The sequence below is a fragment of the Lissotriton helveticus genome, chromosome 11 (assembly GCF_964261635.1).
Source record: "Lissotriton helveticus chromosome 11, aLisHel1.1, whole genome shotgun sequence".
Taxonomy (NCBI): domain Eukaryota; kingdom Metazoa; phylum Chordata; class Amphibia; order Caudata; family Salamandridae; genus Lissotriton; species Lissotriton helveticus.
In genome coordinates this window covers 869999366-870026694 of record NC_136072.1, presented here as the reverse complement: position 1 = coordinate 870026694, position 27329 = coordinate 869999366, and positions in this window count along the sequence as shown.

Sequence of the window (27329 nt, the reverse complement as noted above, 5' to 3'; positions counted from 1 at the left end):
GCCACCAATAGTACAGTCTGAGCCTCTTCTTAGTGCCTGTCACACCCAGATGACCTTGATGTGCCAAATTCAACAAACGCAGTTCAAATTTACTCTGAGGAATCTATAAACTTCCTCTCATTATAAACTCATTTTCAACAGAGAGTTTGTCCTTGACTTTATGAAACTGGCGTAAACCAACATCTAGATTCCTTTCATCAGGCCATCAATTAATGATGTGAGATTTAAGCAGATTTTGAACAGAGTCAAGCTCAATACATTTTAACCCATCAACCAAACCAACAACACATTCAGTGTCATCAATGTAGAAAGAAGCACTATCATCACTAATTAAAGTACATCTGGAAAGAAAATCTGCACGTGTATTTTTGCCCCCAGAAATATGTTTGATATAAAAATTAAACTCAAACATTCTTGACAACAATCTAACTAACCTAGGACTCACTTTATCATGATCTTTTTTAGATAACAAGAAAACCAGTGGCTTGTGATCAGTCACCAAAAGAAATTTCCTACCCCATAAAAAGGTTTCAAAATGTTTAGTGGCCCAAAGACAAGCCAAAGCCTCCCTTTCGATGGTGCTGTTAGGACGCTCTGGGAGAGATAAAGATCTGGAAGCAAAGGCAACTGTGCACTCAACACCATCCACAATTTGAGAAAGGACTGCACCAAGTCCCACACCACTAGCATCAACTGTTGCAATAGATTGAATGTCATCCCCGAATGAATGAAGAGCAGGTGCATTAACTATCAATTTATTTAATTCATTAAAGGCTTTCTTCTCAGATTCTTCCCAAACAAAAGCCTCATTTTTCCTGAGTAGTCTCCTCAAAGGCTCAGTTTGAACAGCAAAACAATCAATGAATCTGGAGTAATACTCACATAATCCAAGAAAAGACCTCAACTGATCTTTATTGGAAGGACAAAAACTATCTACAATGGCTTTAATTAAATCTTGTTTAGGGGAAATACCAGCCTCTGAAATATGATGACCAAGATAATCAATACTGTTTACCATAAATTTGCATTTTTCTTTTCTGACCGTGAAACCATTTGACTCAAGAACCATCAGAACTTCAGACAGCTTTGAAATATGTTCATCAGTATTCTTTGAATAAATCAACATGTCATCTTGGTATGCAAGAACATTTGTGCAATTACCAAAAAGTTTAAAAATTAACTTCTGAAACACAGAAGGGGCTGATGCAAGCCCAAAAGGCATCCTTAAGAACCTGTAAGCACCAAATGGGGTGTTAAATGAAGTTAGGGAGCGAGAATTTTCATTGAGTTCCACCTGATGATAAGCGGACTTCAAGTCAATACATGAAAAAAACTTGGCATTACCCAATTGCGCAACATATCTATGATTTTAGGCAACGGAAAGCAGTCAATGAGGATATTTTTGTTTAAGGATCTTAGATCCACACACAGCCTAATTTAATTGGAACCCTTTTTCTTTGCGACTACAATTGGTGCGACCCATTCAGACAAATTAATAGGCTCTATAACATTGTCTGAACAAAGTTTCTCCAAATGTAGTTTAAGTTGTTCTCTAATACTGAGTGGTACACTTCGTACTTTATGAATGACAGGTACTGCATCTTTCTTTAATATAATCTGATGTTCAAAATTGTGAACAAATCCTAGTCTGTCCTCAAATAAAGAATGACGTTGTTGCAGAAGTTCTTGTAAAGAACGATTTAAAATGGGAACATCCACTAAAGAATTGGTACATGAAGTACCAGGTCTTAATACCATGCCAAATTTGCCTTGGTCTTTCCACCCTAGCAAATTATATCCTTCCTTGGCCACATACATTTTAGTAAAAATTGTTCTGTCTTTAAATTTAATGTGGTCTTGAAAGTAACCTAACGTGTCAATGTCATGACCCCCGAATGAAATGGTGTGTATGGCAGGAGGTAAAAGGCAAACAGACTTCCAATGTTTTTCAAACAATAGATCAGTTATGAACGTGACTGGAGAACCAGAATCAACAGTTATTTGAACATTTATATCACCAATGGTGACATCACATACCGGACCACTATCATCTAAATCAGAATCAACGGACAAAACTATCTTCTTTTGTGAACTTTTAACTGTACACACATTGTTTTCTAAAGAGTCCACCACATTTTAAATGGAATTAACTTTAACAGGCAACCTATTGCAAACCCTCGTAAAATGTCCATGCTTCTTACAATTAAGACAAAGCTTGCCAAGAGCAGGACAATTCTTAGCATTAGCTAAGTGCGAAGGAGACCCACACCTAAAACATACATTTTGTTTTTTAGTATCTCTATAACTGTCCTTATTTTTATTAGAAAACTGATTCTTGGGTTTAGTGCTTAAAGCACTGACTGCTTCACAAGGACTATCAGTTTTGTTTTTGTTCAGTTCTTTCTGAGAAACCACAGACCTTTCAATACCTCTAGCCAATTCTAGCGTCTCTTTTAAGGAAGGATCTCTACATCAAAGAGGTCTCTCTTGAACCTTCTTGTTCAAGCAGTTAACAATTAATTGATCCCTAAGATAAGAATCTATATTACCATCAAATTCACATGTGGCAATTAAGACTCTTAATTCCGTTAAGAATGTAACTATGGTTTCATGTTCATACTGACCACTTGTGTAAAATGTGTGCCTTTCGACAACAACACTAGTTTCATCAATAAAATAATTAGCAAGTCTAGAAACAGCTTCTTTATATAAATCCCAATCAGTTTTGTTAGTTTGAGCCTCAATAGGTAAATGATCAAAAATGCGTTGACCTCCAGTACCCGAATTGTTGTAAAGAAGAGCCAATTTGCACACAGGATAAAATTTAGTGCCATCCAGTGCAATTATATAGTGAACAAATCCTTTAAACCACTGTTTCCATTTGGTTTTTGCAATACCAGGTTCAGGTAGAAAATGTGGAGGAGTGGCGATATTTTGTGTCATTCTAAACTTGGACAACTGAAATGTAGTTTATAGCAAATAATACAATCACAATATGTGATAAACTTAGAGTAAACAATAAGCACCCGAATGAATAAACTTGAATAAGTTATATAAAATGATGAACCTTCACTAAAAATCTATTTTCAAAATAACATTGTACATCATGTAAAATATGTGACTGTAAGATAAGAAGGCAGATGACCGCATCATCGAGTTGAAAGAATGAAGCATGAGATCGTGTGCGCTGAAAAAAAAGATGTGCGCTTCATCGGACTGTATAAATTTGAGGCATGAAGAAAAACATCATAAGATCGTGTGCGCTATGAAGTAAAGATGTGCGCATCATCGACTTGCATAAATTTGAAGAAATGTCGATCATAAAATTACAAGCGAACTGTTTAAAAGTGATGTGCACATCCTCGACCTACAATGTCCTGAAAGTGGTGCCTGGTTTCAAGATGGAGGCACGTTACGCTACAACGCGTGTACGTGCGTGAAGCGTACAGTGTGAGCGAATGACATAAGCTGAGGCTGAGTCGGAGAATAGAATGGCTGATAAGAAGGTTATGCTGCGCGAGGATTCTGCTGCGTGAGGTAAGAGAAAGTGCTCGCGGGCAGGAGACAGTTACGGAGAGAGGTCAAAGTGAATTAAAATATACAACCTGAAACTCCGAATTAGGACAGTCTCGCTCCGCTCCCGCACTTTCTGAGCTTGGCAGCATCCAGTCTTATGCGCAGAAATCCATTCAGTAATTATCGCAGCAAGTGAAGAAAATCTCCGTGGTAGGAACGATGCAGAAGTTAAAAACAATCCCAAACGTCGCCAAATGTTAGAAGGGTTCTTGCAAGAATAAGACAGAGGCAGGCTTGATAGATGAAGCTCTTTTAATCCAACTTCTTAACAGTATTGATCCCTCACAACAGCCCAGATCTGAAGCTCAGCAGCAACTGCCTAACTTCGAATCCCCATGTAGTAATCTATCGTCATCACCATTCTAAGATCTATAGAACCACACTAAGATAACCATTCTAGATGAAAGAACAAGACATAACAGAGAACTCATCTGGAGCACCAAATGACTTCTGTTGTCTGCCTTTGAGTAGATTATGTTCTTTTATACGAAAGTCAGAAAAGTTTACCAAGACCGTTCGTGGAAATTTTGATTTGGTGTTCCGGATCTGGCCGGGGACCCGATCTGAGTTCATAATTGTAACAACAGTTACAGAATCAGGCAAAATATATTTACCTACTAGTTTCTCGATCAGCTGGACCATTACTTCTGAATGGTCAGCATTTTCTGGAATTCCAACAAAACTCAGGCTAGAGTGCGGTGAATGATTTTCATTAAGGCGCTAATCTGCTTTTCGCAGATTCCGAATTTTTCTGAAACTGAACGAGTTAATCTTCGAGATCAGACATTATCTGCTCTAATCTTCGAGATCAGACATTATCTGCTCTACTGCCACGAGCCGATCAGTTATAAGCTAACATTTATTTTCAGCGCCAGTCAATCGACTTTTTTCTAAATTTGCCAACTACTGCTCTTGCAAAGTCGTGAGTTCTCTGAACTCCTCTAGAATTATCTCAAGCAGTTGAGTGGAGGGCTGTGGAGCAGGAGAGGAGTCTTTGATACGCTTTATTAAAACTATGTGGATCTGTGGCAAGGTTACATCTCTTAAATTGGAATAGGGCATAGAGCTGATTGGGCTAGTCAAGAAAATCTGGTTAAGCCAATGGCCTGTCTACTGTAGAGATGTTGAATTAACTGTCATGCTGGGGGTTGCAGGTAAAACCGTAATATTTATATGGGGAGCCTGAGTGACACCAACATCTGTCTTTCTTTTTTTTTTGCAGACGCTGTAGCTGTATCCAAGTGTTTGGTAAGAAGGGTGTTATGTTTCATAAGGTACCCCAATATAGGCCAGAGTATTCTCCTAACCTTTCACCTACATTTACCGTACCACTAACCTACATAACAGGTTTTGTTATTGACGTTTTAAGTAGTTAAACACTGCATAACATGTTGTGTGGTTTTCCCCGAAATACTAGCCTCATTAATTATGCATAAAGATTCTCAGAATCACAGCAGGATTATCTTCTGCATATGTATGAGGTCATCCTTTCCGTCATCCTCAGCCGACATGACACAGCAAGGTAGAATCCGTGAGGGTACCTTTTGAGTATATATACACCATATCTTTGCCAAGGCAGGCAGAGTAGAAAGACTTCCATGCTGACACACTGACGCGAGAAGCTGAAGTTCCTGCGCAGACACTCCAGCTCGCAGTGGTCTGACATCCCTCATGGAGAGTCCATCTCGAGACCAAGACGGGGTCCCACAGCCTCCCATTTCAGGTTGGCTTCAGCCTAGGGAAATTTCATTACAAGACAGGCGGATACATTAGGCATTAATCATTTAATGCAACTCACAAGCAGCCGCTTATATCATAAAGGAAGAATTAGAATGCAGTGACAGCGTGACAACAATATAAGGCATGAGCAAGAACAGAGCAGCCTCTTTTAAATGCGGCTCTCAAGCAGATAAGTTGCTCTTCATTGCTCTCTATATTATTGCCTATGAATGCCTTCTTTGTATATATATTGATGATTTTCAGCATTTTGTTATTCCTATTCATCTTTTTTGCCTTCTGCTGTAGTGTAGTTCCTATATTCCCAATAGGCTCTGCGCATTGGAATAACATAAACAATAGTTTAGACGTAGGACTTAGGTCGACTAGGTCTCTATTGAATATGTTAGACTTAATTATAAATGCCAGCTAGCTCAGAGGTCACTAGAAACGTTCTCGAATTCACAAGAAGGGATTAGTTTCTGACAACCGCATAAACATTACAACTTTGCTCCCTTAAGAATAAGGAGTATACCTCCAGAGTCGCGGAAACAATAGATAGCTATTTCACCTAGTCAATCGTGCATGCTTAGTTTCATCAGAAGTGCAGAGAAACAGAGAGACGGGCGTTTTCAATAAAAGAGGTTATTTATTGAACAGTCTTCTTTCTCATGCAAGAGAAGTGAATTGCTACAATCGCAATACTTGTCATAAAGTAAAGTGCGTACAGTAAAAGGACTATTATAAAATAATACTTTAAAAGCATGGTATGGTTTCTGAGCCATACGGTGTTTAAAATAGTTCACATATATACAATGATAAAATCATGACTAAACGTACCCAACTGGTGCTTCTAGGATACGCCTACCCCGGTGTACCTAACCTAAGCCTAGTACAGGGAAGGAGTAAGTGAGATGCAGTTTGAGTTAAGATAGTTTCTGCCAAGGATCTAAATCAAGAATTCTCTAAGGGTCTAAACAGCTCCGTACCTTGGTTATAGAATGAAGGAGGTCTTGTATCTCTCTCTCAGGACTCGATCTCCCAGCAACCCGCAAGGGTGACATAGAAACACTGGAGCTGGATTTCTCGGCAGGAGAAAAGACAGCGTCTCTCTCAGTGCGTCAGCGGGAGGGTCGGCTTCCTTCGGCACTTGCTACAGCAGGGCGTCGGGCAAGTAGATAGTCGATCTGCTCCAAACCACTGTGTGTCTTGCTAGGGCAGATGCTGGTATATTTATACCTGGAAGGTGCCGAGTTTGACGTAAAGTTGGACATAAGATGTCACTAAGAACTCACAGTTCTTTCAGGACTGCGGGAGTTCTAGGACAAATCAATACAGAAGCAGGGGAATTCCCGGGCTGCTGGAGGCTTGGTTTGTTTAAGAACACGTTGTGCTTTCTAGGAGTCTATGGGAGTAGCCTTGCCGTATTTGGACTGCATTGGCTATGTCTTAATATGGGTACGATTCTTATGCTTATATAAGGATATGATTTGATATAACCACATAAGGGCATGCATCGGGAATATTTAACACAAGTCCTAGATTCGTCTACAACACCCACTCCACGTATAATGTCCATCATTAGTAAATACTAAGCAATTTTAAACATATCTATGCATGTGTTTTCCATCCCACCCCAAAATACAAAAAATGCATTTGAAATGGTATATACACTAAAAATGAGTATATACTGTACGTTTTCAAGCAGTGGTATCATTAAGATAATGCATATATTGTACATTGAAATGGCAGCTGAATGAATCACAAATGTTACATTTATGAAATGGCTCTTAATACAGAAGAGAAGGTCGAGATCATTTCATCACATATTTATACAAGACTGTACATGTGCTAGAGGCTAAGTCAAAATATTTTCTATAGAGTTTTCAAAATTAGAAATCTTGTTCTCCAAGAATAGATTTACTTTAAGCAGAGTATCATGTGCCAAAAGAGTAAATATTTTGGGAACGGGGAAAAAAATAATTTCGCTTTCAGGGAAAAAATAGTTCCAATCGTTTTTTAGAAGTTTTGTTTATCAAAACTGAAGGCCGAATTCAGAGTTCAGGGAACGCTGTGTGCACGTGTTTTCAAAAGTTATTCTCGTTGTTAGGAGAGAACATTAATTCAGACAGGCTGGCAAAGAATTCGTCTACAACAGTAGGTGAAAGTTTGACCATGTCCGAAAAAGTAGAAATAGTGCATATGTGAGATGCATTGCCGTCATCGGTGTCTAGATCAGCAATGGTCACAGAAGGTTGTACCTCTGTGCCGCTTTCATCTCGTACCTCACCGCCACCTAATCGTAATGGTGAGGTCTCAACGAATGCCGTCATCAGAATAGGTAGCCGCTGGGGACAACACGTTGCATGAGCCGTTACAGAACCAAGCAAAGTATCCACATCCATAGGTACTGCTGATGGGAGTGTGAGACAGACGTCTAACACGCATTCTTCTCCACAGAGCAGGCATCGTAGAACAGGTAGGATGCAATCTTGCCAGATTGGTCTGAACGAAAGAAACCAGGTAGTATTCAGATCTCCTAGCTGAGCCAAGCCAAGGACTTTAGTAATCCGATCTTGGTATCGCATTGCTAGGAGCGTTTCTTCCATTGTAGCCTGAGTTTTGTCTGTGGCTGGACTTGCCATATCGGAGCAGAAGGAACAAAAATAAGATTCCTGCTATGAGTCCCAAGATGAGAGGCAGGCCGCCGAACACAGAGTGCATGAAATTCGGGAAGATGCTCAGGACTGCTTCAAAGGGTGCTAACAGTCGCGAACAAATTGTCTTAAATTCATGTGCGATGCCACTGGTATCAGACATGTTTAAAATTTGACTTAACATTTCTACGAAATGTACGGGGCAATTTGTTGATATTAATGCATGTATCTCTGCTGCTGTCCTTGCGACTTGCAGATCATACGTTTCTTTAGACGAGGTTAAAGGCACAGTTGTTTGTAAAAGAATAGACTTCATTCTGCTTAAAGTATCAATTCGAATAGAAGAGATATTCAGAGAAGGCCATATCGTTGCCTCCTTGTCTGGTTTGCTGTTTGGATACAATACTTGCATACAGCAAGTGACCCTGGATGTAACACTGACGAGATAGGCCGTTCATGGCACCTTGCCACAACAGCTGTGGTCACTTAACAGAACGTAACTGCCGTTGGAAAGTTGTCTGAAAAAAGGCTCTATTTGTGTAGCAGGGGTGCCGTGCAGGTGGCATGAAAGGTTATTTAATGGACCTTCGCAGGCTCCATGCAAGTTAATCCCTTGACACAGAAGTGCATTTTTACAGTTGTTACCACTAAGAAATACCTCTTTTTTCCCCCCACTCCAACATCTATGTGTGTATGGTAAACTTGATGTACCCTTTACCCAACCTTTCATACAGGCCCGCTGGTATGTGCTTTTGGCAATATTGAAACTGAAAAGTTGTTATCGGAATTATAATGGTGCCATGTATTATCCATTCAATGACAGGTCTTTCGGAGATTGTCAATGGTAATCTTTCCAGTTTTTCAATGCTCAGCACCGTATAGTCTGCTCCTCTTTGTGCCATAGAGATTTGTTTATCTGTAAGGTTAAAGACAGCAAACAATGATGTTGTGTTGATTAGACGCCATGGCACGTAGCCTGAAAGGAGATTTTGTAACGTCCAGCCTAAATGTACAATATAACCTATTTGAGACTGGCCATGTTGTAACATTAGCATATCCTGTTCTATTATATCAATAGCAGATGATACAATGCTGTCCAGTGAATAAATTCTGGAGGACAGAGTCATTAACCCATTGTCCACTACAGACAGTGATTTTTCCAAATTTATACGATCAATTTCTCGTATTTTTTCAGCAGTTTCAATTTGCTTTTTTTTCCAAGCTTCGTTGTAAGTGGCATATATACTGGCGTATATGAAACATTTTTGACGCTGTTTGCGAAGTCCCATTAAGAAATCTCGCAAGTCAGCACCTTCTTTAAGTAAAGTCAAGTGTTGCTTAATTTCAGGTAGTGTGGATTTCTGTAGCCATTCGAGGCATAGTTTTCCTACACTGTATGTTGTTATTATCCCTGGATGTTGTCTCTGGGAATATCTTGGGTCTGGCCTGTTCTGTTTGAACCCCTGTGTTGTGTTCAGGAATCTATCTTGACAGTTATTATTGTCCGTGGGCCAGATCAACCATTTTCTCCAATCAGGATTAGTTCTATTTTGGTGTAAAATATGGGATACGTCTATCTCCACATCGGTAGTGCAATTAGTATCAGGTATGGGCTTTGGTATAGATGGTTTGTTTAAGACCTTTTTCCTGGCTAGGCCAAGACAGGTTGTTTTCTTGAATGGTGTCATTCAGGAACATTATCTGTTCTGGGATCATGCAGGCTCTGAATAATGATTCTAAACTTTGTACCTGCTAGTCTTTTGTATCCCAGACAGTTTTTGTCTCAATGTTGTTTTTCCAAAATTCAAAACCAAATGTAGACAATTGTTCATAACATTTTGCAGAATAAATCAGTTTAGTATTTGTCAAAATGTTTTTCATTCCTGTCTTATTCATAATTTTAAAATAAAATGTTTCTGGATCAGTGTTATTAAACCCTGAGAAGTATGGGAATTTCTCATAAAATGTTTTCGAGCTACCTTTTGGCGGTGTTGGACAATGTTCCCATTGATTATAACGGAAAACATTTCTAGGATTAGCAGATTTATGCAAATAGTGGTGCCCATAATGATTAAAGCAATACATTTCTTCATAATCTGATGAACCTTCTAAATAATCATGTTCTTTAAATTTTGCTGACATTTCTAAATCTGACATCATATTATTAATATTTTCAAAGTCCCAATCATCAGAGAAAGTACTAGGTGATACAAAGTCACTTAATGAAACCTTGAACTGGTGTAGATATTTCAAGAGTTCAACCGGGCCATAGATGTCGTAATCAGTAGCGCCCCATGCTACACCACCAGGTATAGGAATGGCTGTGATGTTTACTGATGATAGTTCTCTTTTTTCAATGTGAGAAGATCTGTGAGGCTTTAGAACCAAGTTGATGTTCTGACTTGCTGTGTCCATTGTACTGTATTTTCCATCAATCATTCTTCCCAAGCTTAAAAGCAAAATGAGCCAGAGTAGGAGGAAAAGTACACCTAACACAATCCACAATTCAATCCACGGTGAAATCAGATATGTTTCTCCAAGTTGATGAAAGTGTTCAGTTATTTTTTCTATGAAAGTTTTATTTGCTGGCTTTTCTTCATGTTTACTTGGATCTTCAGAAAAGTCATCGGAATTGATGAAGTAGCCAGATGCAGTTCTGTCAATTGTTGGAATTGCTTCAGGATTCTTATTAATCTTTGTAGTTTCTTCTTCTTTTGTCATATTAGTATAGTCAGAGGCTACATCATTGTAGACATGTGTTCCATGATGAACTGTTGCAATTTGGGTTTCAAGAGGCACAAGTTCCATGGCTTTGTTGCATAGTCCTTCTTTATTCACAGCAGATTTATCAAATGTGATTAGTCTCTCAGTTTGAACCTCTTGAATTGTAGCAAGGTTTGATCTTCTGCTACATCTTGGGAGTCCACTGGGCCTACTACTTATTATTGGCCACATGATTGTGGTTTTACCAGGTCGATTGATACAACTCTGTTCACCTTTTTACTAACAAGGGGCGGTAGTACTACTGATCTTGTTCCGCTGATAGCTAAGACAGGTACTGCTTTTCTGTAAGAAGGCCCAAATTCCTTCTTCACCGCGATCTTTTCTCTGACCAGATCCCCAATCTTTGGAATCCAGACAGGTCTTGCTGGGACAGGTGGCTTTTCTTCAGTGGCCGTTGACTTTAGCTTTCTGTTACTTAGAATTCTTCTTGTCTCATTTAAGTCCTGTAAAAGAGCCAAACGATCTTTGATATCAAAGGTTTTTTGTTCCACCACGGAAGTCTGACTATCGAGGTCTTCGATTATCATCTAGTACCAAACAAAAGTTCATACGGAGTGATTCCACCCAGAGAATGTCTTGGCAGATTATTAAGACTACGTTGGACACTTATTAGATGTTTGACCCACCCATCAGCTGAACCTAATACCCTCGCTGTTATTGCTTTATGTCACCGTTTTTTCTCTCCACTACCGCATTTCCCTCAGGATGGAATGGACTAGAGCACCGCAATGCAATGCCCAAGCTGGCCATGGCCTCCTTGTAAGCTCGAGAGCTAAACGCAGGACCCTGGTCAGAATGTAGCATGCCAATTGCGTATGTGCCGATAAAGACTCGCAAATCTTTTATAACAGTTCTGGCGTCAGCCGAGCGCTGGGGCGACATCCAAATGAATCTCGTCTTAATATTTATGGGATTGCTTCTTTCCGTGTGGATGTTCGCGTGTAGACAGCCTAATGCTGTCTAACAGAGGTGTCTGGGCTGGTATCTGGTCCGGTTCACAACTGCGATCTCTATTGCAGTCCTGACAATCCATTGCAAAGTTATAAATTTGCACGCTCATCCCCGGCCACCAGTATTGTGATTGTAATTCTATTAGAGATTTCAAGATCTCTTGGTGCCTCAGACCCATTCCCATGTGTGCTTCTTGAATCAAGTAAGCCCTCCGGGTCGTGTTTGGAATTACTCTGTCCCCCACTCCAGGGATTTGAGCACAAGGAACGGAGTACGCATCAATTATGTATGCATTATTGAGTGGATAATTTAGAGGTAATGCCGCATAGTCGCCTTTTAATGAGGCTTTTACTGCCAGCATGGCTTCTCCATTTATTTGTTTTTCAGAACGCATTTTTGTAGCTACGGTAGCCGGTTGAACAGCTGCCGTTGTGGCTTTGTTAGCCAATGAATTACTTGCAACGTGAACGCCATCACGTTGAAGACTCTGCGTATGTGTCACGTGAGTCTTTTGTAGTTCTTTCAGTAAAAGAACTACTTGTTCCCATAGTTTTTGATGCTTTATTGTGGCACCTGTCTTATCTCTGTAACCGTTTTCAATCCAGGTCTGCATGAAGTTATTGTAAGACTGGACGCAATAATACGAATTGCACACTATTAGTGTGGGGAATTCGCGATCGGCATTCTCAAGCTTCATCTTTAAAGCTCGTTGTTCAGCTCGCTGAGCTGTACAATTTCTGAGGGATTCAGTTTTAGTGACCATTGGTCTAAATTTAACTATGCGCCAGCGACCTTTAACAATCGCGCATGCTGCATTGTAAACCTGTTTATCCACAACATAGTGTTGTGCAAATCTGTCTTTGTAGATAACACAGGCGTACTGTTCGAGAGGCAGAATTTCGATCAACAGAGGACATTCATGTCCGTATTCTAGATGTTCTAGCTTTTTCATTTTGGGATCAAATGCGTGTATCACGTCTGTTGCAGCAAGAGAATTAACCCATTGTATCCATTTTGGATCTAATGCCATAGCATTTGGAATGCTCGGCCTTGTTACTGCCTCAAGGGCTGATACTGCTGTTAAAACAGATATGCTCTTGCCTTGGGCTAGGGCTCTTTCTTTTGCTACAGCAGTTTGGACCGCAGTCAGAATTTTTCAGTAGAACCAAATTTCATTTCAGCTTGTGTGTACCAGTGTGATTTATAAGATATTGGTACCGTTTCTCCCTCTTTAGAGGTGAGGTACGTAAATCCGCATCTTCCTGGGATGACTCGGATTACAAGGTTGCGTTTGTTTGCGCATGTTTGCAGTTTTGTTTTAGTTAACATGTCTGTTTGTATTGATCGTAAAATTTTTGTGTGTTTCTGAGTCCAATTAATTGGTTTGAAATCAGGTTTATTAATTCCTAGAGGGGTTTAACCCTTTCTGCGTAGTTTAGAATGTAAGTTCTTCCAAAAATTCAGGAAACCTAGAATTGATTGTAAGTTTTTCAGCGTTTTTGGAGCTTGGAGTACTGCACACTTCTCTAAGAAGTTGTCTGCTAGGCTTTTGCCTTCACTTGATAACTCATATCCTAAGAATAGGACAGTGAGGTGGGAAATTTGTGACTTTTTAAAGTTTAATTTGTACCCTTCAGATGCGAACCCAAGTATCATGGTGTTCACTTTTGCCAAGTGTGTCTCCAGGTCATTGTCTGTAAGATAGATGTCATCGACATAAGATAATGCCTCATCATCATATATTTGTAGTAATTCTGTTACCCTGGCTGAAAATAATCCTGGGCTATTCTTGAATCCCTGGGGGAGACGACAAAATTCCCCTGGGCCCCCATACTGGAGAAAGTGGACAAATACCTGCTTTCTCGTGCAATGTTTTGACAGAAGACTCCATTTGAAATATCTAATGTTGTTTTATATTTTTTGCGCACGATGTTATTCATTAGTGCTGCACTGTGTGAGTTTTGTACTGCAAATGTTTTGCAACAAGAGTTTAGGTGTCTGTAATCCAAAACTAGACGACATGAATCGTCCGGTTTGGAGACAGGAAACAAAGGGTTGTTCATTTGTGAGGTGCATGTTTCAATCACCCCCTGGTATTCAAGTTGATCTAAGATCTCCCTGACTTGTTTTTTAGCTTCTTGCTTAACAGGATACTGCCTCTGTGCAGTAGGTTGATTTTTTAACTGAATTTTATGGTGAGGAGAATCCTCATCCCATCCTACATGATTTTTATATAGTGCAGGGGCTTGGGCCACTGCCCATTTTCTAGCATATGTGTTTTTTATGAATTGGAAAGCAATTTGAGAAGGCAGGCAAAATCATTTCTTCGCCATGTGGGCACTCCCTGACAAACTCTGGTGGTCAGTCTTTCTCTGCTAGAAGGATATCATAGCCTTTAGATAGATTTTCCCAAAAGAGACCTCTTATTTTCCTAGTTTTGTCCCCTTTTATACGTAATGTTATTTCATATAATTTATGGGGTACACTAACTCTGGTGTCTGCAGTTTCCACCTGAATGTATTCATTCGTGTCCACTGTCTCCAGAAGATTCATCAGGATCTTGCAACTATGGTCACTTCTGCTGTGCTGTCTAGCAGTGTCTGGGCCCATTCTCCGTTCTTGAGTTGTGTCCTCCGAACCCTCGGCATGTTTTATTTTAATACTAGCTACCTTCTTTTTGGGAAATTGTAATTTTTTACTTTGATGAGCAGGTTCCTTGTCTTTGGACTTGACGTGCTCTTCTTTATGTTCTGATGTCCTCTTCTTTCCAATTTCTGTGAGGAAGTCTGAAAAGATCGAGAAGGACGTGTATCCTTATCTTGATATCTGTCAGGTTTTCTTAAATTGTCCCTATTTCTAAGGTTGTATCTTTTTTCAGAGGGCTCCCATTGTGGAGACCTGTCCTCTTGTCCTGGAGATCTGTTTCTCCGTTGGCGAGACCTTCCTCTGGACTAAAAATGTTTTTCTCCCGGAGTGGTTTGTTTATTACCCTCCCACTTCTTTTTTGGAGTAATGAGATTATTCTTAATAAAGGTTTTTTCAGGATTTTCAGTTAGTTGTGGTTTTAGTGGTTTCCCACCCAAACTATCTCTACCTAAATCTTCATAGCACTTTTCAATTATTCTGGCAAGTTCAAAAGGTTGGTCTGTAATTTCTGTTTCTTTTAATTTTTGGCGGATCGCCACGGATGTTGCTTCTCCTTTTATGTTGGCTAGTAGTATAGCTGAGACTTGCTTAAAGTGTTTCAGTAATTTCATTCCTAGATTTAAAGCAGGCTCTGGATCGTATTCATTTTGAATCTGTCTTAGTACGTCTGGTATAACCACCATAGACGGAACACCATGTGTTTTTGTGTATATCGAAGCAAAGACTGTTCCCCAAGTGTCACAGCCCTCCATATGTGGTGCGATCCCCATTGGTAGACAGATTGTCAGAATTCTGTGTTTTTATGAGGTGTAGTATCAGGAAATACTGCCTCTATTTGAGTAATTTTTTGAGCTAACCAAAACGGAATTTGTTTCCGTTTTGCGGGTAATTTGCCAATGACTGATTGTATAGTCTGTGGTGTTATTTTATTTGTTTTCCCCTGGTGAGGGGTGTGCTGTGCAATTTTTATTGCTGGTTGGACGGTTAAAGTCCGCATGACATATTGGACCAATTGTCTATGTATTTTAATTAATTGTATTAGCTGAACTAAAAGTTCTCTGCCTGACATTTCTTCAATGTCAGGATGAGGTGTATAGCTGGCTAGAACCGGCCATGTGGCTCCTGGTCTACCTAGTGGACCGAGCCTGGTAATGTGATTTTAGGGCGCCATTAAACCAGAGCTGATGCTCTTGGTAAGTTAGTGGAATTTCACCGTCCTCAAAAGGAACGTATTCCGTTGGAGGTTCCTCTGCTTTGTAGTAGTGGAACTCGTGTGTCACAGCATTTGCCCCTGGAAAAGTTATCCATGAATAGAATACCTCTGTCTGCCGATATTCATGGGCCTCTACCACAAATATGACTGTACCACCTCTTGATGATACTCCATTTTCTATAAGTTTTATAGTTATGGTTTTCCTTATATTTACCAGGATGAATATAGCATCTGGGTCATTTTGTTGGAGAGCTGTGTCATCTAAGACTGCTTGAGCTTCTATTCTAGCTCTTTCCCTTCCGTCGTCACTTTCCGTCATTTTTGCTGACAGAAAAGTTTGCAGAGCAAGTTTCAAGGAAACAAAGATTAGGTGCACAATATTTTGGAACACTGTATCCTTCAACGTTGACTAAACCAAAAACTAATTCATCGGATTTTCATCCTACTAAGTTTTGGCAGATATTAACCTTTCACCCACTCCAGACGTCTATTGGAGTTTTTACGGGAAAAAGGGGTCTGTGTGAAAAGCACGACTGAGTTACTCTAGTATCTAGTGTTAAATTATCGCCTTACCAAACGTTGGGCGCAATGTAGTGTAGTTCCTATATTCCCAATAGGCTCTGCGCATTGGAATAACATAAACGATAGTTTAGACGTAGGACTTAGGTTGACTAGGTCTCTATTGAGTATGTTAGACTTAATTATAAATGCCAGCTAGCTCAGAGGTCACTAGAAACTTTCTCGAATTCACAAGAAGGGATTAGTTTCTGACAACCGCATAAACATGACAACTTTGCTCCCTTTAGAATAAGGAGTATACCTCCAGAGTCGCGGAAACAATAGATAGCTATTTTACTCAGTCAATCGTGCATGCTTAGTTTCACCAGAAGTGCAGAGAAACAGAGAGACGGGCGTTTCCAATAAAAGAGGTTATTTATTAAACAGTCTTCTTTCTCATGCAAGAGAAGTGAATTGCTACAATCGCAATACTTGTCATAAAGTAAAGTGCGCATAGTAAATGGAGTATTATAAAATAATACTGTAAAAGCATGGTATGGTTTCTGAGCCATACGGTGTTTAAAATAGATCACATATATATAATGATAAAATCATGACTAAACGTACTCAACTGGTGCTTCTAGGATACGCCTACCCCGATGTACCTCACCTAAGCCTAGTACAGGGAAGGGGTAAGTGAGATGTAGTTTGAGTTAAGATAGTTTCTGCCAAGAATCTATATCAAGAATTCTCTAAGGGTCTAATCAGCTCCGTACCTTGGTTACAGAATGAAGAAGGTCTTGTATCTCTCTCTCAGGACTCTATCTCACAGCAACCCGCAAGGGTGACAGGAAAACACTGGAGCTGGATGTCTCGGCAGGAGAAAAGACAGGGTCTCTCTCAGTGCCTCAGCGGGATGGTCGGCTTCCTTCGGCACTTGCTACAACAGGGCGTCGGGCAAGTAGATAGTCGATCTGCTCCAAACCACCGTGTGTCTTGCTAGGGCTGATGCTGGTATATTTAACCTGGAAGGTGCCAAGTTTGATGTAAGGTTGGACATAAGACCTCACTAAGAATTTGCAGTTCTTTCAGGACTCCGGGAGTTCTAGGACAAATCAATACAGAAGCAGGGGGAATTCCCGGGCTGCTGGAGGCTTGGTTTGTTTAAGAACACGTTGTGCTTTCTAGGAATCTATGGGAGTAGCCTTGCCATATTTGTACTGCATCGGCTATGTCTTAATATGGGTATGATTCTTATGCCTATATAAGAATATGATTTGATATAACCACATAAGGGCATGAATCGGGAATATTTAACTAGAGTCCTAGATTCGTCTACAACACTACTGCTCGCTGGTCTTTTAGTTTTCCTATTACTGAGTATTTCTTGGTTCATTGTTCGGTCAGTTCGAGCCTCCCTTCCCTCCCTCCCTCCGGCTTCCAATTCATGGTTGTCGATCCCCCCCTCCTCTCACCGGAGCGTTAGTCATGGCGGGCTCTACTTCTGACTCTTTGCCCGGGCTTGGGATTATTTTGGAGCTGGCTTACTATCACCACAGGGCTCCCCTCATGGTTGCCGCACGGCTCCCTGCATGATCGCCGCATTTGGGGTCAAACTATGCCCTTGAGATGCGCTCGCCTCGGTGGTCCGCTCGAGCGGTTCCTTCAACTTTGGGCGGCGAATGAACCTTAGCAACGGCGGCGTAGCGTGCCCCGCCTGCTAACGTTCATTCCTCTCATTTCCCCGGCAGCGGCTGGCCGGAGCTCGTCAGTTACATCGCGCTTCCCACCCGCTGCCGGAGGTCTCCCTCGATCAGCTGTTTTGTTAGGATTAGCCCATTTGGAGTGCGTTTCGCCTCATTTAAGAAGCTTGTTTGGGCAGTTTACTAATCAGGGAACAGCTAAGCCCTTTATTCTTTTCCCCAACACTTTCTAAACTTAAAAAAAAAAAAGGGAAGAGTCTGGTTAACCAGTATTTCGTTAAAAAAATTATTTTAAGACATATAGCCCGGTGGCAGAGGGCTCGCGTGCATTTACTGCTGCAATATTTAATAATTTTAAAACTCCACTTTTATTTCCACTCGTTTTTGCTGACTACGAGCACCATTATTTTTTTACTATCTCCCTACCCGTTCTGCTGACTACAAGTAAGGACACTTTGTACTTGTTGCCTAGCTTTTAAAAATCGCACCCCTGTGGCTCGCTGCCTACTAGCCTGCCACACTTACCTCCTGGTCTGCCTGAAGCCGGTCGCCTTCGACTGCGGGCGCCATCTTGGGTCGGGTTGTTGGTCGGCCTCTCCTTGACCACACCCCCCTGGCCACACGGCTACTAAGGCCCTTTCTCCCCTTCCCTCAGTGATAGCACGCAGCCCGGTGGCAGAGGGCTCGCGCGCATTTACTGCTGCAATATTTAATAATTTTAAAACTCCACTTTTATTTCCACTCGTTTTTGCCGACTACGAGCACCATTATTTTTTTACTATCTCCCTACCCGTTCTGCTGACTACAAGTAAGGACACTTTGTACTTGTTGCCTAGCTTTTAAAAATCGCACCCCTGTGGCTCGCTGACTACTAGCCTACCACACTTACCTCCTGGTCTGCCTGAAGCCGGTCGCCTTCGACTGCGGGCGCCATCTTGGGTCGGGTTGTTGGTCGGCCTCTCCTTGACCACACCCCCCTGGCCACACGGCTACTAAGGCCCTTTCTCCCCTTCCCTCAGTGATAGCACGCAGCCCGGTGGCAGAGGGCTCACGCGCATTTACTGCTGCAATATTTAATAATTTTAAAACTCCACTTTTATTTCCACTCGTTTTTGCTGACTACGAGCACCATTATTTTTTTACTATCTCCCTACCCGTTCTGCTGACTACAAGTAAGGACACTTTGTACTTGTTGCCTAGCTTTTAAAAATCGCACCCCTGTGGCTCGCTGACTACTAGCCTGCCACACTTACCTCCTGGTCTGCCTGAAGCCGGTCGCCTTCGACTGCGGGCGCCCTCTTGGGTCGGGTTGTTGGTCGGCCTCTCCTTGACCACACCCCCCTGGCCACATGGCTACTAAAACGTCCACTAGGCGTCAGCGCAGCGGACGAGCGCAGCGGGCGCGTCGCAGGAGCGCCGGAGTCGCGCCAGAGTTAAGCCCGTCTGCGCCCGTCCGCGGCTGGCCGGGGCTAGGGGCCGTTACCCCTGTCCTCTTATCCAATACTCTTCCTCTGACTTGACCCTACTACAAGGTCATTGGCCCCTCGACCCTCGTACTATTCAACGGACTATCCTTATGGGCTGTAATTCTCCCTGTCATGCCTGCCCACTAGGTTGCCCTCCTCCTCTGGCTTCCCCGTCGGCTCCCTGCTCATCAACCATCTCTGACCTCCACTCTCCCCCGCTTTCTATTATTTTACTAAACACCAGGTCAGCCATTAAACACCACCAGGAACTCTTCATTCTTTTAGACTCGGATAAACCCGATCTCCTGCTGTTAACGGAGACGTGGTTTTCTGAAGCTTCTCTTCCGTCTCTACTGGCTGCCCTCCCCTCGACCTACTACGCTATCCGTGCCGACCGTCCTGGCGGGAAAACGGGTGGAGGCGTTGCCCTCATTGCCCGATCTGACCTCCAGTTCCAGATTCTTCCCTCTCCTCCCTTGGGAGGAATTGACTACTTGGTGGCCCGTTCCACCTCTCTTTCCCCCCACTTAGCTATCGTGCTCGTTTATCGCCCTCCTCAATCAACCCCATCCTTCCTTCCGACCTTTCAAGATTTACTCGGCACCCTGGCCGTCAACTATGCCTCGGTTCTAGTCCTCGGGGACTTCAATTATTGGCCGACGGACCCTAAGGAATGCGCCTCATCAAAGGAATTTTCGGAAACCCTTCTCTCTCTCAATTTCACTTCCCTTGTCCACACCCCCACCCACATTCATGGCCACACTCTAGACCAAGTCTGGTCTCTCAATTGTTCCCTGTCTGCACTGTCTGTTACCCCTTGCACTTGGTCCGATCACTTTTTAATTTCGTTCTCCCTTAGTCTCTGTCTGACCAACACCCTCATTCACACTAAAAACTCCTGGGCTCGCAATTGGGGTAAGGTCAACCTGTCTGACCTTACGACGTCACTTCTGGCCTCCTCTCCCTCTCTATCGGGACTGGACTCCGCAGCTCAAGCCAAAGCCATCGATTCATGGCTTACGAATGGAAGCGACTGCTTGGCTCCTCTTCGGCGTACCTCGATTAGGCGCCCTAAAGACGCCAATCGGTGGTTCAGTAATGATCTGAAAGAATTGAAACTTACGGTCCGATGGGCAGAACGCAGATGGAGACTGGACTATTCCCCCACCTCCAAGACCCGTTATGTCCTCCTCTTAGGGACTTACAAAAAAAACATCACTGAGGCCAAGAAAGCCTATTTCTCGGCCAAAATCTTGGCGGCCGAGAATCAACCGAAGGAGATGTTTGCCATTACTCACGACCTGGCTTTTTCCGACAGGACCTCACTTAAACCCCCTCCCTCTCAGAAACTCTGCGATTCGCTGAATTCCTACTTCGTAGGAAAAATCTCGACAATTAAATCCAACATCCCCCCTCCCTCCCCTCTTTTCGTGGACCCCCTGCCTCCCCCCGCCCCAGCCTTTTTCAATTCCTTTCCTCCTCTTTCTGAAGAACTTTTCCTGTCTCTCCTTCCCAAAATTAAATCCGGCTCCCCTTCTGACATATGCCCGGCACACATCTTACGGCAGGTCTACTCTGTCTGTACTTTGCCTCCTCTTGGCTTCCTTAATGACTCACTGGCTCAAGGGGTTGTCACTCCATCACTAAAATCCGCCTCCATCGTCCCCATTTTAAAAAAGCCAGGAGCCGACCCCTCCGTGATGGCCAACTATCGCCCCATTTCCCTTCTACCCTTTTTGGGGAAGGTGCTTGAGCGACATGTTACATCTGCGCTCAGCTCCTTTGTCGAGGAGAATGGGAGGCTGGCTCCGTGTCAGGCTGGGTTTCGGCCCAAGCACTAACAGAGTCAGTGGTGGTGTCAGTACTAGACACCCTCAGAGAGGGTATGGACGTAGGCAAATCTCAGGCGCTGGTCCTCCTTGATCTGTCCGCCGCTTTTGACACGGTGGATCATTCCATCTTGCTTTCCCGTGTCAGGGCGGCGGGCATAGGAGGCTCAGCCCTTATTTGGCTCTCGTCCTTTTTGAGGGACCGGACCCAGGCGGTTCATCTTGGGGAGTTTTCAGCTACCCCCTGCCAGGTCCAGTGCGGTGTTCCCCAGGGTTCTTCTCTGTCTCCTTTACTGTTCAATCTTTATATCTCGCCTCTTATCTTTGCCCTACAGCAGCTGGAGGTCACGGTATATAACTATGCCGATGACCTCCAGCTCATCTTTAACCTGTCCTCTTCCCCTGACTCCATCTCTAACTTCCAATCTATTCTATCTTTCATCAGGGACTGGATGAATTTCAACCACCTGAAGCTCAATCCTGATAAGACGGAACTTGTGGTTACGGGTGGTTGCTCCAGTCCCTGGAATTCTCTATTTTGGCCTCCCTCCTTTGGTTCTCCTCCTATCCCAGCTCCCTCTGTTAAGACTCTTGGCATCAAGCTAAATGACAAACTCACTATGCACTCCCAGATTGGTTCGGTGGTTTCTTCCTGCTTTCTTACTCTCCGTACTATCCGCTCTATTTCTCGCTTTTTTTTCTTTCTCTGCACTTAAACTAATTATGTCCGCACTGGTCCTATCCCGCCTGGACTACGGGAACATCCTGTTCAATGGCATCCCTCCGTACAGCCTGCGCAAACTACAACTGGTGCAGAACCAGGCGGCTCGCCTTGCCTTCGGTTTCCCCAAATTTCATCATACCTCTCCCCTCTTGAAGACCCTCCACTGGCTTCCCGTTCGGGAACGCGCCTTGTTCAAATTAGGCTGTATGGTGTTTCAGGCCAGGACGGGCCTGGCCCCTCTCTTCATAGCTTCAGCCATCAAAGCTTATGTCCCTGGCAGAGACCTCCGCTCCTCGGCACAACATCTTTTAGCAGTCCCTCGCTACCGGAAAAAAAAACAGGGTGGCTCGAAATTTTCCACTCTTGCCCCCATGTTCTGGAATTCTCTCCCCTTCCACCTTAGGTCCCTCACCCAGTATTCCAGTTTCCGTAAAGCATTGAAGACATTTTTATTCACTCAGGCTTTTCTGTCTTAAGCTCTGCTCGCCTCTTCAGTCTATGTCTTAGCGACTGATTCTGCCCAGCTGGCTGTCTGCTATCTTAGCGCCAAGAAACCGCTCAGATGTATGCTGCGCTTAATAAATATTTTAAACTTAAACTTAAACTTATATATACAATAAACTGAATTATATATCTAATTTTTGGGATTTAAATAAACTAATCCAGATAAATAATAATAATAATAAGAAAATGAAAGGGGAACTACACTATTTATTTGATAAATTACATTTAACTATCCCATTTCAATAACTTTTAATACTTACCCTACCTGCCTATCATGTCTGATATGGAGTCAGACGATGCTATCGCTAGCTCCCCTAACCACACTGATGATTCCTTTAAAATATTCTTACAAAGGTAGATCAGGTCATGCATGATGGACACATTGAAGGAGGTCATGTCGTCCAAGAGACCCTTCTTACAAGAACCTGATGATGACACTCCTCGTGATCCTGAAGCTGTACGATCAAAAAGCACTAAAAGAGTGAAACATTGTGAAGGCACTATTAGAGGTTGTGGTACCTCACTTGACCTGGGAGGTCCAGGCACCTCGTGCTTGTTGGGAGGCCCCAGCACCTCAAAAGTTACCCTAGTCCCTGGCAACACGAATAGGATGGGTGTCTCTAGCGGCACGAACCTGGTGGGTGTCCCTAGTGACACAAATTGTGATAGTGCATGTGATGATGCAGGTACCGATTCGAACGAAGACGAAGTCTTCAACGATCCTTATGATGAGTTCGTCCTTGACCTGGATGACCAGGATCTGAAAGACTTTGATTTTAATATCCATTCTGAGGCTGACTCTTCTCCCTCTTCTAAAGATGCCATTTTTGACCCTTTGGGTGGCGAAATGTTTTCCCCGAACAACATCTCCCACCCTAATAGTTCTAAATGGTTTCCCACGATCATGTCGCCAAATGTATTACCAGATGGCTAAGAAATTCTCTGGAGAGAGAGACACGTAATACCCTAAGATCCGAATGCCGGAGGCCCTGCATCGAAGACAAGGTCTGGCAGACCCCCAATCTCGATCCTGACCTCATACAATTTTTGTTCAAACTGGGTAAGGACCCGAGGAAAGGCTTTGAGAGGGCTCTCAAAAGCTGCCAGGATCGTCTTCTTGATGTTCTCGGGCCCCTTACTAAGATTCTTGATCTGGCTGAGGAATTTTATATCTCCAATTCACCCCTCAACACTAACCTAATTAAAGGCTGGAGCCAGAGAGCAATTGTCTTGCTTGGCAATGCTAATTCAGGCCTCAATATTGAAAGGAGAAAGACCATCCTAAAAAAAAAATGAATCCTGAACTGGGTGACCTTGCCGAAAAGGAACCTTCAAACAAACCCAAGGAACTCCTCTTCGGTGAGGATATGATTAAGACTATAGGGAAGTAGGTTTCCACTTTCACTGCCCTAGACAAGGCCCAAAAAATTATGAGGCGTGTCTTCAGTATTAACATTTTTGGACAGGCCGGAAGAAGGGGCCGTTCTTCTGGCCACAGAAACTACCGGCCCTTTTCATCCAGTAGAGGCAGAGGTGCTGCGGGCAGAGGTTTCTACCCCTCCAACTGACAATTCTACCCCCAGAGAGGAAGAGGTTCTCGAGACAGAGGCTTCTCATCCCGAGGAACTTCCAACAGCAACCCTCCAAGTCAGTCCTTCTCTCTCCTCTTCCCCTGCCAGGGTCGGGGGAAGACTCAAACACTTCTATCACGTTTGGAGATCCTGAACTCAAGACCTGTGGGTTCTCGAGACAGTTCAAGGGTTCAGAATAGATTTTGTGGATATTCCATGTCAAACACATACACCCAATCCTTTTGTTCTTTCAATAGAACATCTAGAAATTGTCAAAGAGGAAATTTCTTCTGTGCTCTAAAAAGGCGCTATTATCGAGGTTCCTTGGCTTAAAAAAAGATTTGTAGGCACACTTTTCTTAGTCCAAAAGAAGGAGAAAGAGTGGAGACCTGTTAAAAACCTACGAGAGAAAAACAAGCACCTAGTGTACAGATACTTCAAAATTGAGGGCATCCACCTCCTCAGAGACCTTCTTCTTCAGGGAGATTGGCTGGTCAAGCTGGATCTAAAGGACGCCTATTTTACCATCCCTATGGCAGAAGAACATCAACCCTTCCTTCAATTTATATGGGACAATCACCTCTTTCAGTTTCAAGATCTCCCATTCAGGCTTTCATCCGCTCCTTGGTGTTTCACCAAGATCATGAGGACAATCGTCTCTCTCCAGAGAGCGAAAGGAATCCGCCTCATATGATATTCTCATCATGTCCCAGACTCACTCTCAACTCTTGGAAGATCTCAGGATCGCCATGAATCTCATACAGGATCTTGGCTTCATTATAACCCGGGAAAAATCCATTCTTACCCCTTCCAAATCTCTAGAGTTCCTTGGTTTCACAGTAGACACCTCGAAATGTCTCCTCCTGCTTCCCAGCAAGAAGATCGCCAAGATTCGGAAACAGATCAGGTTTGCTCTAAAACAGCAGTCTCTCACTCTTCGAGAATTGGCCAGACTTCTGGGCTAACTCTCTTCTTCAATTCAGGCCATCTTTCCCAGACTTCTCAACTATTGTGCCTCCAGAGAGTGAAAGCCAATGCCCTCAGTTCCGATCTGAGGTACGGGGACTTTGTAACCTTGGATCAACAAGCAAGGTCGGAACTCTCTTGATGGCTGGACAATTTGGCTGCGTGGAATGGAAGAGCTATCTTCGGGTCGACTCCAGACTTTGTCACGGTGGTGTTGCAGGTGGTGTCTGGTCTCTGGCCTAGTCCTCCCACCATAAAAACTTTTTAGAGCTGACTGCTGGTCTTTATGCCCTAATGAGTTTCAAACACTCTCTTCAGGGCAGATCCGTTGTTTTGAAGATGGACAACATCTCAGCAGTCTCTTATATCAACCGTCTTGGAGGGACGAGGTCAGCAGACCTCTCATATTTGGCCAGGAGACTTTGGATGTTCTGTTTAGAACCCAAAATTTCACTGAAGGTGGAATATCTCCCCGGAAAATCTAATTTTTCCGCAGATTAGAATTCGAGATTCCTTCAAGACTTCAGCGATTGGAAACTAAACTTGAACGTTTTCAATTCTCTGTTTCATTTTTGGGGCCCCTTCGATGTGGACCTTTTTGCCAGCAGGTTGACTTTCCAACTGCCCCAATACTTCAGCTGGATGCCAGGTCTGGGCGCTCTTGCAGTGAATGCCTTTCTCCAGCCATGGTCCCTTCTTCACCCTTACGCCTTTCCAACCTTCGCCATTATTCAGAGGGTTCTTCAGAAGGTGAGACAGGACCGGTGCTCCCTGGTCTTGATAACTCCCTTCTGGCCTTCTCTGGCGTTGTCCCCCACAACTTTGGAACTGTCCTGCGACATCCCCTTCCTAATTCCTGCAATGAAAGGTCTGATTTCAAAAGCAAATGGAGAAGATCACCACCTAGTACTTTCAGGGAGTTTGAACCTTCTTGCTTGGAAAGTGTCAGGCAATCTAATGAGTTGTCTGGACTTTCGTCATCAGCTCTCACTCTCCTCGGAGAGTCCTGGGCACCTGGGACTCACTACAGATACAATAATATTTGGAAAAAATGGTTTTGTTGGTGCATGGAGAGAAACTTGGATCCCGTGGAGGCTCCTATCGTCAATAAAGTTAATTTTCTTGTTGAACTATTTGACAATGGCCTCTCCTATAGATCCATTAATTGTTAAAGATCAGCTATCTCCGCTGGACATTCTCAGCAATGGAAAGACTGTAGGTAAGAATGTTATTATTTGTAGAGTTTTAAAGAACATTAGACTAAGAAGACCTCCTAGGCCTAAATACCAATCTTTATGGGACGTTAAACTTATCCTTGACCTTTTTTGCTCATGGCCTGACAATTCTCTTCTTAACAGGAAATGTCTTTCCATTAAACTTGCTACTCTTTGATGTTTGATTTCTTGTCTTAGGGTATCTGATGTTAAGGCTCTAGATATTTCTAATAGATGTTATGACATGTTGGTGTTAGGTTTGAAATCCTTAGGAGAACTAAAACCATGTCAGATTCTATCTTTTACCCTCGTTTTGACTTCTGCAAAAAACTTTGTGTTGTTGATTGTATGAAAGAATATGATTCCAGAATGAAAGACCTTCGCCCTCAGGATGCCAATCAACTTCTCATTTCCTTTGTCAAGCCTTTTAAACCTATTTCTTCCTGTTCTATCTCCAGATGGGTTAAGTTGTCTATGAGTTTTGCTGGCATTGACCTTGCTAAATTTCAAGCCCACTCTCTCAGAAGTGTTATGGCTAGCAAGTCTGGTGGTAAATTAGATGTTATCCTTAAAGCTGCTGATTGGTCCAATGCCTCCACTTTTGCTCTTCATTATTGTAAACCTATTGAACACATGTCCAACGTTGTTCTTCAAGGCTACCAACATGCATAATGTAGCCTCCTGTCTTGTAATGAAATTGCGATTCTCCTATTAACATGACCAGAGAATCTGGATTTCATTAAAGACACGGAGGCTAACATTATCCCACCCGTCCCTCCCTTGGACGGAGTATATATATTCTCATGTTGTTGTCTTCTTACATTCATATACTGTTTAATTTTGGTCTTGTTGTTTACAATATGCATTATATTTTTCTGCAAGGTTCTTTCAGCCATTTTAATTTCTCTCTTTCTTTTCAGATAACTCGACCTAACGGATCTTCCTGGTCTTCTCTTCGTTTCCCTTCTTCATCGCTCTCTAATCCAAGCTGCACCTTGAACTTCCCAACTCTCTCCTTGCTTCATTGCATTCAAAAGAGGCTGCTCTGTTCTTGCTCATGCCTTATATTGTTGTCACGCTGTCACGGCATTCTATTTCTTCCTTTATGATGTAAGCGGCTGCTTGTGAGTTGCATTAAAAGATTAATGCATAATGTTAGTGTGGGGTGGTGGGAAGCAGACCAGGATGCGCGAGTATCTGTTGAAGTGGTTTTATTTTCAAAAGGTGTTATAGGGGGGGGGGGTATGGTCTGCACTTCCTAGAGTTTTTCCAACAAAAAGTCTTTAACCAGGTTGAGCACTCCTCCGGTGC